Genomic DNA, 12,831 nt, shown 5'->3' on the forward strand with positions numbered 1-12,831 from the left:
AGTCCTAGGCAGTGGAACACAGGTGGGAGTGCCATTTGCCTCTTCCAGGCCCTCCCACTCTAGTTCTCCCTTGCAATTGTCCATGCTTGTTCTCCCTTTATCATCGAGTCAGATGCAAAGTATCCAGTGGGGGACTGTGAAGCCTAGGGGCTAGTGGAGCCCCTGATTGGGCCCAGGGCACCAGATCCCTGTTGTGTCCGTGGAGCAGAAGAGCGCCTGGTCTGCCTGCATCTTGCTGTACCGTGGCTGAGAGCTGAATGTTTGTTTTACGAAGCCACTATGCTTTTGGAGATGTACGCTGAGGCAGTTAACGTACCTGCGCCACCCCAGGCCTGGCTCCATGCCTTAGTTTCCCAGCGCACTATAACAGATTCCTGGGTGGATTAGAACAACAAAAATGTATTATCTCACAGTTCTGGTGGTCACAAGTCCAAAATCAACTTCACTGCACTCAAGTCGAGGTGTCAACAGGCTGCATTCCTTTTGGAGCTTCTAGGGGAGAACCTGTTTCCTGGCCTTTTCCGGTTTTCTGGAGGCTGCTTGCATCCCTTTGTTCCTACATCGCTCCAACCTCTGCTTCTGCTGGCATGTCTGCTCCTCACTCTGACCCTCCTGCCTCCCTCTTTCGCTTATAAGGACACAGTTGATGACAGTGGGCCCACCTGGCTAATCCAGGCTAAACTTCCCCTCTCAAGACCCTTAAATTAATAACACCTGCAAAGTCCGTTTTGCCATGTAAGGTAAAATATCCAAAGGCCCCGGGATTTAGGACACAGACATGTTTGGGAGCCGTTCCTCTGCCTGTCACCCTCCACTTCTTCACCTCTGCTCAGCATCCTTCTCAGTGAGGGCTTCACTGACCAGTCTTTGGAAGATTCGATCACATCCTCACCTTTTAAAATCCTCCTTCCCTGATTTTTTGTGGTCCCTTAGTCTTTGTCACTATCTCAGGTATACTACATTTTTCTTATTTATCTTTTTTCTTTGACTAGAATGTAAGTTCCAGGAGGAAAGAGATTTTTGTCTGCTTTTTCAATGTGATATTCCTAGTGCCTAGAACAGTGTCTGACGTTTGAATAGGCGTCCAAGTGATGTGGGAAGCAAAGGCAAAAGAAAAATTAAATTTCCTTACTATCTACAGCCCATTGAAAAGTCCTTCAAACAGGCAGAGTGACATTCCTCTAGGGACTCAGCTGCCTCGATGTTAATACTTTGCTAAGGGCAAAAGGCAATCTTAGCCCGATCCCCAGGATCCAGAAAGTCTTCTTTAACATATAAAAATTCCTTTGTAACTTCATCTCTACCCCTCAAGATACATGTTGATAATCATCCCCCAAGCATATGGCCCACTGATATACATCTGAAGGGTTTCATGACTAAGGTTTTATTAGACAGTAATAAATGACCTTTTCCCAACAATAGCTAGGCCCCTCAAGGTCCTGGAAACCTTGCGTCCAAAATGCCTGGGAGGCTTACGCCATCCCTAACCCCCTCCCAACTTGAAAGTACATAATGGGCCACTCCTCCTGACCCCAGTGCAGCTCTTTCTGCCCACAGATCCTGTCCCCAGGCTTTCATAAAGCCACCTTTTTGCACCAAAGATGTCTCAAGAATTCTTCCTTGGCTGTCGGCTCAAACCCCAACATCTTTCATACATCACAAGTACTTGTTGAATAAATGATTTTTTTAAAAGATTTATTTATTTATTTGAGAGAGAGCACATGTGAGAGCATGAGCAGGGGGAAGTGAAGAGAGAGGGAATCTCAAGCAGACTTCCTGCTAAGCACAGAGCCCTACTCGGTGGCCCGATCCCAGGACCCTGAGATCATGACCTAGCCAAAACCAAGAGTCAGACACTTAACCGACTGAGTCACCCAAGCGCCCCAATAAATGATTTTTCAATAGAATGGAATTACATTTATGTTGTAGTACTTATTGCTCAAACAATACATTTGATTGGTAACTTGAATCAGGCTACTTGCTATTTCACCACGATACAGCGTACCTGTCATTGCCAGAAGCTGTGATCTTGGGGATGTAGTCCCAGAATTCCCAGTATTGTAGTTAATACATTTGTTCATAGATTTCCTATGAGAATGTGTAATGAAAAGAAATAGCCGCTAACTGGAAAGCATTCAAAATGGAGTCCATAAGCTGCTTGACAATTGCTAAAGTGAAAGGACCATACAACATAAATAACATCAGTGTTGTTTACCACAAACACTTCTAGATCAGTGCTTCTCACACACGAACATGTATATGAATCGCAAACCATATGAGTCACCTGGGGAGTTTGTTAAAAATGCAGTAGGTCTGAATGATGCTCATGCTGCTGATCCGCAGAATAGCAAGATCTTATATGATATTAAAACCAGAAAATAAAACCAGAAAAGGTAATAATTTTTCTCCTGCAGGAAAGATGTTAAAAACCGAGGTCTGGGGACCTAGAAAAGCAGGAATCAATCTGCCCCAATTACCCAGGGATCATTGATGTGCTAAGAGGTTTTCTGAACTGAAATACCACTTTCTTTTGCCAAACGGCATGCTCCAAAGACTGGTGTCTGTCATGTAAAAATGCTGGTTTAAATGTGCAGGCAGGAAAAAAAGGCACACTGGACCCAAGGAAGCAAAGGGAAAGATTGGAAGGCTTATTTATTTATTTATTTATTGGTAGAGGTAAGACTTTCATAAAACAAACAAATTTCCACAAATGAAATTATATGCCGCATCGCAAATCCTCTTTCTTCTCTCTTCCTCAGGTGAACCCCCTACCTCCACATCCTTGTTTGCAATCTGGAATGTATTCTTTCTGTTTTCCCCAACTTTAAAATCCTATGTCATGCACACATGGGTTAGTTTTTCTTCCTTCCTTCCTTCCTTCCTTCCTCCCTTCCTCCTTCCCTCCCTCCCTCCCTTTTCTCCTTCTCCTTCTTCTTCTCCCTCTTCTTCCTCTTCTCCTCCTCCTTCTTCCTCTTCTTCTTTGTTATTGTTTTTGGCACCATGAACAGTACACATCTGGAAGTGCTGGTGTAATTTATTTGTTTTTTTTTTTTTTTTTTTTTTTGAGAAAACCAAAGTGGTAAGAGTACATAGCTGAAAACAGACACAAATGCTGCTGAGTTTATTTTTTTTATTTTTATTTTTTTTAAAGTGTGTATTTTATTTATTTGTACTTAAACCTATAAACCAATCAGCCAAACTGGTACTATTATCATGACACATTAAAATACAAAACATCTTTCTACAAATACTAGAATAATGAACAAATTAACAGTTCTAGTAAAACATCACAAGGGACAGAGGAAATCAATGAAGCACATTATAGCTTAACCCTTCACCGTTAGAGGTTATTAACAAGAAAAGCCTCACAATCTCAGAAAATACAAATTATCCTTCATCATACATCTTTGTATCTTCACTTCCTATTCTTGAGGTTAGATTCTAGAGCCTAAAGATATCCACATTAGTATTGTATCTAGTTATCTATAGCGAGAAACACCTTTTATCATGTTGTCCATAGAGCCAACGCTACTGAAACCTCTTTGACTCCAATCATACCCCCTCAAGGGACACAGTAAGAATAATGGAAAACAGAATATCGAGGCAGAGATATATAGGACCTAAAAGACAAAGCCTAGGAGAATAACAGCCACCACCCAAACTGAGATCGAATAATATACTCATCGTCACACATCTTCAGGCTGTATGTTCACAGAGTAATTTGGGAACAAAGCCATTATTTGCTGGGTACTAAAATACTTAGCAGATTGTTGTATTACGCTATGGCTTTCCCCAGAAGTTTCTAAGATGGACTCCAAATCACTGATGGAATTTTGCTGGAACTGGATCTGGGGCTGCAGAGATTCCTCTCCACAGTTTTGGAGCTGATTGTTCCAGGCTTGGGGGCACCAGGTCTGACTGGCCCAGGAATGGTTGCTCCAAGACTGGCCATTCCAGGAGTGGTTGCTCCAAGACTGGCTGTTCCAGGTCTGGTTGCTCCAATTCGGGTTATTCCAGGTCTGGTTGCTCCATATTGGAAGGTTTCCGGAAGTGTTCCTCAGGTATCCCTGGTGGTAGGAATAGAAGCCTGGGTATTCTGCGGTTGGTGTGCTGTTCTGACTCACACTCTTGCTCTCCTTTGGCCAGTGGTTTTTCTGCCACCTCTTACATTTCATTCTCTGGTTCTGGAACCAGGTCTTCACCTGCTTATAGCTAAGGTTCAGAATGTTGGAAAGTTCTTGCATCTGCTGGAGACTGAGGTATTTCTGTCTCTGAAATTGATCATTGAGGACATAGAGTTGGGTCTGAGAGAACACGGTCCTGATCTTCTGTTTCTTGCCCTGGGCCGTATCTTCCTTCCTCACTGTTCTCTCCTCTCCAGAAGTGGGTGGTGGTTTTACCCTGGGACTGGTGGAGGAGTCGGGGCTGTCCTGAACAAGCAGATCCATGGACGAAGGAAGAGGAGAGACGGTCTCTGCGTGGGGTGTCTCAGCAGATGACATTTGCAGGGATGCATAATTTTCTTCAGGCCCGTAAATCTCAGGCATTGGAGAAGAGTCCCTAGAACTGGGTGCTTCGGGGCCAGGCGGGCATAGGGGCAGAGCTGGATCTGCACTCATCTTGGTGAGTTAAGGGTAGACGGAAAAAAAAAAAGAGCAAGATTGTAAGAAAGGCCCAGGCTTATGGATCTAGGTGGAAGAGCTGAGAAGAGTAGAAAGACCTCCAGATGTTAAGAGTCTGAGAAAGACAGGATGAAGTGCGTCACCACTGCAACAGTAAGAGCCAACCAGCCCAATGGAGCCCATGCTGCTGAGTTTATAACAAAGCTCAGACCCCTGCCCCAGTCTCCCTCATCAGGAGACTGCTACTTTCCAAAGCAGCTACTTTCAACCTTCAGCAATTTCCTTCCATACTTTTTTCTAGATATTATCTATTTACTTTTTTACAATGGCAGGTGAGGATTCAATGATCTATATACTCCTGCCTCGTCAAAGTTGTCACAGCTCTTTGATTAAGTCAGCTTTCATTATTATTATGTTTAAATATTATTCACAGATGAGGATATAGTATATTACGCTACGTACTTTGCTTTCCATGTGCTTGTCAATTTACCCACATTAATTCCCTCCCCAAATCTGAGAAAATCCCCCCAATACATGCACTCATCAGGTGAGTCCCCTCCTTTTGTCCCCCTCTTTCTTTCTCTCCTCTCCTTGGACACATTCCTCCCAGAGCCTGCTCTCCCAGCATTTCAGTCTGGGCTGGCTACCCTCCTTACAGCTGTTGAATGGTGTCCTCATGACACTTCTCTTCACCATCCGGGTTTGAAGACAGGCAAGTGAATGGAGGCAGGACAACTGGAAAAGGTGATGTAATCCGCTGTATTCGCAGCGTCAGTGAGGCGGGAGAGCTGGACCTCCTGCTGTCATGCCTTGCATCTCCAAGACAAATGTGGTTCGGGTCGAGTTATCATTTTATAAATGCTTCCAGTATGATAGAGGATATGGAAATTGCATCCTTTTCTTTAACTACTATGACTATTATTTTTACTTATTTTGATTACTTCCCTAGGTTAGATACATGTATTTTTAGAAACTCAGTGTTTTTTATGCTCCAGTTATTTAAAATTATATATAAAGAACAGTTTTTAAATGCCATAGCTTCTTTTTTCCTTTAGACCTTAAAGGGTGCCAATATTCACAAAGTTGGAGCAGAACCTTACAAATGTTCCTGTAACAATAATTAGAGCATTTCTAACACAGAGATTAAGTTTTCTATCTCTGGCCTCAGATAATCTGGTTTTAAAACTTAGTTACAAGCTTATGGGCTACAAGATCTTGGGCAAATCAATTAACTTCTCCATGTCTCAGTCTCTTCTGTGAATTGGGGTTGATGATAACACCTGACTCATGGGATTGGAATGAAGACTTAATGCATCTAACGTGCTGAGCACAAATCCTGACACATGAGAAAGAACAATCAGTATACAGTGTTTATTACATACTTTCAAGCTAAAATGTAAAATACCAGCAAAAATCTGAAGTGTGAAAATGTGCACAACAATTTATTGTTTTTAAGAGATTTGGATAAAGAGTCACTGAACTTAACAATAAATATTAAGACTTGCTATAGTATTGCTATGTTCCAAGTATTGTGGACAGTGCTAGAAACACATACATGCTTACAAAAAAAAAAAAAGACTGTGTAGCATTATCATAGCCAAGAGGTGGAAGCAACCCAAATGTCTGTTGGCGGATGAAAGGATGAAGAAATGCGTATATTCATACAATAGAATATTATTCAGCCTTCAAAAAGAAAACCTTGTTGCATGCACAGAACAGATGAACCTGAAGGACATTTATGAAGTGAAAAAGCCCGGCACAAAAGGACAAACACTATATGATTCCTCTCTTATGAAGTATCTAAAATGATCAGAATCACAGAAACAGAAAGTAGGGAGGTGGTTGCCAAGGGCTGGGGGAGGGGAATTAGTCTTTAATGGGTACAGAATTTCAGTTTTGCAAGATGAAAAAATTCTAGAGATCTGTCGTACAACAATGTGAATATACTGAACGCTACTGAAAGTACACTTAAAAGAGGCTAAGATGGTAAATTTAATGTTGTATGCTTTTTACCACAATAAAAAAAAATAATACTAATTGTTAAATCCCCTTGCAATTAGCAAGTGAAATGCTGGGTTTATGATCCTTGGCTGGAGCAGCCCAGGTCCAAGGAGGGTGGAGTGACTGAGCATGAGGGGCGGCAGCATCCCAGTGGGTCAGCTGGATGACCACTGTCCCCGTCGGAGACTAAAGGCCATCCCGTGCGGAGTGTCAGGCTATGCCTGATAAACAGGCATTATTTCATCGAGTCCCCACAACGATCTCATGTGATAAGTGCTGTTGTTCTCGCTGTTCTGTAAGATGAGGAACTGAAGCTTTGAGAGATTAAGTAACTCACTCAGGTGGTGGAAAGAGTGATTTTTCCATGATCAGTTTCACGGCGTAACGCCTTCTCTTAACCAGTCTGCTGCTATACCTCTCTTGGGAAGGTGAGGAAATCTGTGGGCCAGGTGCCAGTAGGCGGTGCGACAGCAGAGGCAAGGGTGACAAGGGGCGGAGGGTGGTAGGTCTGCCTACGGTATAAACCTGAAAGGAGGCTTGATTCTGCGTGCTCAATCTAGAAACATGGAGGGAGAGGAGCGGCAAAGCCGGCGTCATGGACAAATGAGCAGCGTGTGCGAGAGAGGAAGCAAAGACAGGAGTCTCACAATTCCGTGGGTAAGCACTATCAACACATCTCCACACAGCTGTTTTTTAAAGAGTTGCTTCAATTTGCCTGCTCTGTTCTTATATATACGCTGTATGTATACGGATATAGATAGCGTTCTATAGATTATCTACCTGATCATCTTTACGTATCGGCATTCTCAGCAATCAGGCGGTGAACAGAGTCCTTGAATCACTTTTATATTGTGACCTCATTTTAATGATCATTAAGTTATTTTTTATTATTCCTAATTGTGGTAAAATACACAACATAATATTTACCATTTGGTCACTTTAAAATGTGTAGGTCAGTGGTGTTAAGTACATTCACACTGCTGGGCAGCTATCACCACCGTCTACCTCTTTTCATCATCCCAGACAGTGACCGTGCCCACTAGACAATCACGCCCTATTCCTCCTTCCTCCAGCCCCTGGCACCCACCATGCCATTTTCTGTCTCTATGAATTTGACTACTCTAGGCACCTCATAGGTGGAATCATGCCATATTTGAATAACTATCAAGTTTTTAACACTGGCCAACCAACCCCAAGGCCATTCTTGAGGGTCTCCTAGGTGAACCGCACTGCTGCTGGCCTGGAGTGAACCTAACTTCACTGTATGGAAATTCTCTGCCCTCAGGAGCTCGATAATCAGTTCCTTGAAATAAAAATCACCGTTTCTTTAATGAGAGCAAAATTGGAGGGACTAACTGCATTAGACTGAGAGTTCAGAATGGAGTAAGTTGCAGAAGAAAATGAGCCAGGATGGTTTGGATTATGTTGGGGGTCAATGATTTATGTTGAATGGTTGGCATGTGAGCCCATATGTATTAAAAATGGGAAAATTCATCTTCAAATTAGTCATCTAGAAGTGAGTTCTGGATTGTTTACCTTTCTATTCAATCTTTGTGTAAAAAACCTGAGTCAGTGGTTTTTTGTTTTTTTGTTTTTTTTCCCGACTCAATGCTTTCAAACTGGGCTATATTACCAGGGCAGCTGTCCATGGCAACTCCTTTAATGCAAGGTTTCCCAGTTTGGGCATTATTGACATCTGGGGCTGGACACCTGTTTGTTGTGGGGGCAATCCTGTGCATTACAGGATGTTTGGCAGCAAGCATCATTGGCCTCACCCACTAGACGTCAGTGGCCCTCCCTGCCAAGTTATGACAACCAAAAACGTCTCCAGATATTGCCAAATATCCTCCAGTGGACAAAATCACCAAGTTGAGAACCACTGTTCTATGAGGATGGAGAAGAAAAAGCACGTTTCTTGCTTTGTCAAAATGATCTAACTCTGAGTCTAAGTCTCTACTCTGATAAACTTTGATAAAAACTAGTATAAATTTGGCTGTAGACATAAAACCCGCAAACTGATTATTAAGCAGTCTTTTTGTACTCACTTCCAACAAAGTAACTGATTTATACTTTCTTAAGGGTAAAAACACTGCCTTAGAGGTGTGACACCACCAACAGTGGAAGAACCCTGGGAGACCAGGGCTGCACACAGTGCATGCCCTTCAGGATGGCGGGTTTGCTCGGAGCACCACTGGGCACTTTTCTACACTGAGTCATTGAGTCACGGGCCAGCACCTCCCATACTAATCCTTCTGAAAGCACATTAATGCCTTTCTCTCGTTATCAGATCTACAACTACATATTTACAGCAGACAGATTGAAGGGGGTTCAGATGCACAGCAGGTGCTAAAATATTTAACAAGTAAATAAAGGTAATCAGAACCAGATTCACAGAGATCAATCTGTAAAAAATTGTAGCCTAAAACACCTCACATCTGAAGTTTTCAGAGTATGTTAAGATTGCAGTGTTTGTGATGTTAATTCTAATCACATTATTCTTCTGCATAAGTCTCGGGTGAACTCTTTAGTTCAATTAGATTTTATCTTAGAATACATATCTAAGGATATCTAACACTCCATCTGGGGTCCTTCCTCCACTGGTACCCCGTTTGTCCAGCTAAATTAAACTTAGCCGTGTATGGTGGCCAGCTGCGGAGACATAAGTGATTTGTTCAGTTTGGAGAGCAAACTCAGTATTATAACTTTATAAAAAAAGAAAAAACTCGTGAAATAAAACCAGTGAAAGAAAAGCTATACCCAACTTTTCTTGATTGGTTTAAAGTACACTCTTTTTGGGGCACCTGGCTGGCTCAGTCGGTAGAGCATGGGACTCTTAATCTCACAGTTGTGAGTTCAAGCCCCATGTTGGGTGTGGAGATTACTTAAAAAAAATCTTAAAAAAAATAACAAAGCTCTTTTTTAAAAAAAGATTTTTTTAAAGTTTTTTTAAAGCAATCTCTATTGCTTACAATAAAGAAAGGTAACTTTTTATTTTTATTGAAATTCCAGTTAACATACAGTGTTATATTAGTTTCAGGTATATAATGATTCAACACTTCCATACATCACCCAGTGCTCCTCACAGCAAGTGCCCTCCTTGATCCCCATCACCTAATTCACCCATCCCCTCACTCACCTCCCTCTGGTAACCATCAGTTTGTTCTCTATAGTTAAATTTGTCTCCCTCTCTTATTTTTTTTCCTTTGCTTGTTTGTTTCTTAAATTGCACGTATGAGCAAAATCATATGGTATTTCTTTCTCTGACTTATTTTACTTAGCATTATACTGTCTAGTTCCATCCATGTGGTTGCAAATGGCAAGATTTCATTCTTCTTTGTGGCTGAATAATATTCCATTACATATGTATGCCACCTTTTCTTTATTCAGCAGTTGATGGACACTTGGGCTGCTTCCATAGTTTGACTATTGTAAATAATGCTGCTATAAACACAGGGGGAGCATGAATCCGTTTGAATTAGTGTTCTTGTATTCTTTGGGTAAATACCCAGTAGTGCAATTGCTGGATCATAAAGTAGTTCCATTTTTGAGGAACCTCCATACTGTTTTCCACAGTGGCTGCACCAGTTTGCATTCCTGCCAACAGTGCATGAGGGTTCCTTTTTCTCCACATCCTCATCAACACCTGTTGTTTCTTGTGTTGATTTTAGCCCTTCTGAGAGGTGTGAGGGGATATCTCATTGTGGTTTTGATTTGCATTTCCCTGATGATGAGTAATGATGAACATCTTTTCATGTGTCTGTTGGCCATCTGTCTTTTTTTTTTTTTTTAAGATTTTATTTGTTTATTAGACAGAGAAAGACACAGCGAGAGAGGGAACACAAGCAGGGGGAGTGGGAGAGGGAGAAGCAGGCTTCCCACTGAGCAGGGAGCCCGATGTGGGGCTCCATCCCAGGACCCTGGGATCATGACCTGAGCCGAAGGCAGATGCTTAACGACTGAGCCACCCAGGCACCCAGCCATCTGTCTTTTTTGAAGAAATGTCTGTTCATGTCTTCTGTCCATTTTTTAAGTGGATTATTTGATTTTTGGGTATTGAGTTCTATAAGTTCTTTATATATTTTGGATACTAACCTTTCACTGGACGTATCATTTGCAAATATCTTCTCCCATTCTGTATGTTGTCTTTCAGTTTTGTTTCCTTTGTTATGCAGAAGCTTTTTATTCTGATGTAGTCCCAATAGTTGCCTTTTGTGTTTGTTTCCACTGCCTCAGGAGACAGATCTAAAAAGATGTTGCTACAGCCAATGTCAAAGAACTTACTGCCTGTGTTCTCTTCTCGGATTTTTATGGTTTCAGGGTCTCACATTTAGGTCTTTAATCCATTTTGAGTTTATTTTTGTGTATGGCATAAGAAAGTGTTGCAGTTTCATTCTTTTGCATGTTGCTGTCCAGTTTTCCCAACAGCATTTGTTGAAGAGACTTTTTCCTATTGGATATTCTTTCCTGCTTTGTCGAAGGTTAATCGACCATAAAACTGTGGGTTTATTTCTGGATTTTCTATTCTGTTCCATTGATCTATGTGCCTATTTTTGTGCCAGTACCGTACTGTTTTGATCACTACAGCTTTGTAATATTACTTGAAGTCTGGAATAGTGATGCTTCCAGCTTTGCTTTTTTTTTTTTCTTCCAAGACTGCTTTGTCTATTTGGGGGCTTTTGTAAAGGTTCCATATACATTTTAGGATTGTTTGTTCTAGCTCTGAAAAACGCTATTGGTATTTTGATAAGGATTGCATTAATTGTGTAGATTGCTTTGGGTAGTACAGACATTTTAACAATGTTCTTCCAATCCATGAGCATGGAATGTCTTTCCATTTCTTTGTGCCATCTTCAATTTCTTTCGTAAGTGTTGTATAGTTTTCAGAGTACAGATTGTTTACCTCTTTGGTGCAATCGTAAATGGGATTGTTTTCTTAATTTCCTTTTCTGCTGCTTCATTATTTGTGGATAGACATGCAGATTTCTGTACATTGATTTTGCATCCTGGGACATTACTGAATTCGTTTATCAGTTCTAGCAGTTTTGGGGTGGAGTCTCTTGGGTTCTCTATATGTAGTATCATATCATCTGCAAATAGTGCAAATTTTATTTCTTCCTTACTGATTTGCATTCTTTTTATTTCTTGTCTGAGCGCTGTGGCTAGGACTTCCAGTACTATGTTGAATAAAAATGGTGAGAGTAGACATCCTTGTCTTGTTCCTGACCTTTGGGGGAAAAGAGTTTTTCCCCAGAGGATGATGTTAGCTGTGGGTTTTTCATAGATGGCTTTTATTATGTCAAGGTATGTCCCCCCTAAACCCACTTTGTTGAGAGTTTTTATTACAAATGAATGTTGTACTTTGTTAAATGCTTTTTCTGCATCTATTGAAATGATCTATGGTTCTTATCCTTTCTCTGATGTATCATGTTGATTGATTTGTGAATATTGGACCATGCTTGCAACCCACTTGATCATGGTGAATGATTCTTATTTTTAAAGTAGGCTCCAAGGCGCCTGGGTGGCTTAGTCGTTAAGCGTCTGCCTTCAACTCAGGTCATGATCCCAGGGTCCTGGGATCGAGCCCCACATCGGGCTCCCTGCTCCACAGGGAGTCTGCTTCTCCCTCTCCCACTCCCCCTGCTTGTGTTCCCTCTCTCGCTGTGTCTCTGTCAAATAAATAAATAAAATCTTAAAAAAAAAAAATAAAGTAGGCTCCATGCCCAACATGGGGCTTGAACTCACAGCCCTGAGATCAAGAGTTGCACGCTCTGCTGAGCCAGCCAGGCACCCCAGGTGGTAAAGGATTTTATGTATTGTTGAATTCAGTTTGCTAGCATTTTGTTGAGAATTTTTGCATCTATGTTCATATTGGCCTGTAGTTCTTTTTTCATGATGTCTTTATCTGGTTTTGGTATCGGGGTAATGCTGGCCCCATCGAATAAATTTGTAAGTTTTCCTTCCTTTTCTGTTTTGTGGATTTTTTTTTTTTAAAGGTTTTATTTATTTATTTGACAGAGAGAGATAGCGAGAGCAGGAACACAAGCAGGGGGAGTAGGAGAGGGAGAAGCAGGTTTCCCGCGCAGCAGGGGGCCCGATGCGGGGCTCGATCCCAGGACCCTGGGATCATGACTGGAGCCGAAGGCAGACACTTAATAACTGAGCCACCCAGGCGCCCTCATTTTATGGAATTTTTGAGAATAGATATTAA

The 12,831-nt window shown here is 41.6% G+C and overlaps 1 pseudogene; it reads right to left on the reverse strand.

The window, feature by feature from the left end:
- Positions 1 to 2,965: 2,965 nt before the first annotated feature.
- Positions 2,966 to 4,619, reverse strand: LOC118531639 (homeobox protein NANOG pseudogene; annotated as a pseudogene).
- Between the last annotated feature and the right edge of the window lie 8,212 nt (positions 4,620 to 12,831).

This window comes from Halichoerus grypus, chromosome 1 (genome assembly GCF_964656455.1).
Source record: "Halichoerus grypus chromosome 1, mHalGry1.hap1.1, whole genome shotgun sequence".
Classification (NCBI taxonomy): Eukaryota; Metazoa; Chordata; class Mammalia; order Carnivora; family Phocidae; genus Halichoerus; species Halichoerus grypus.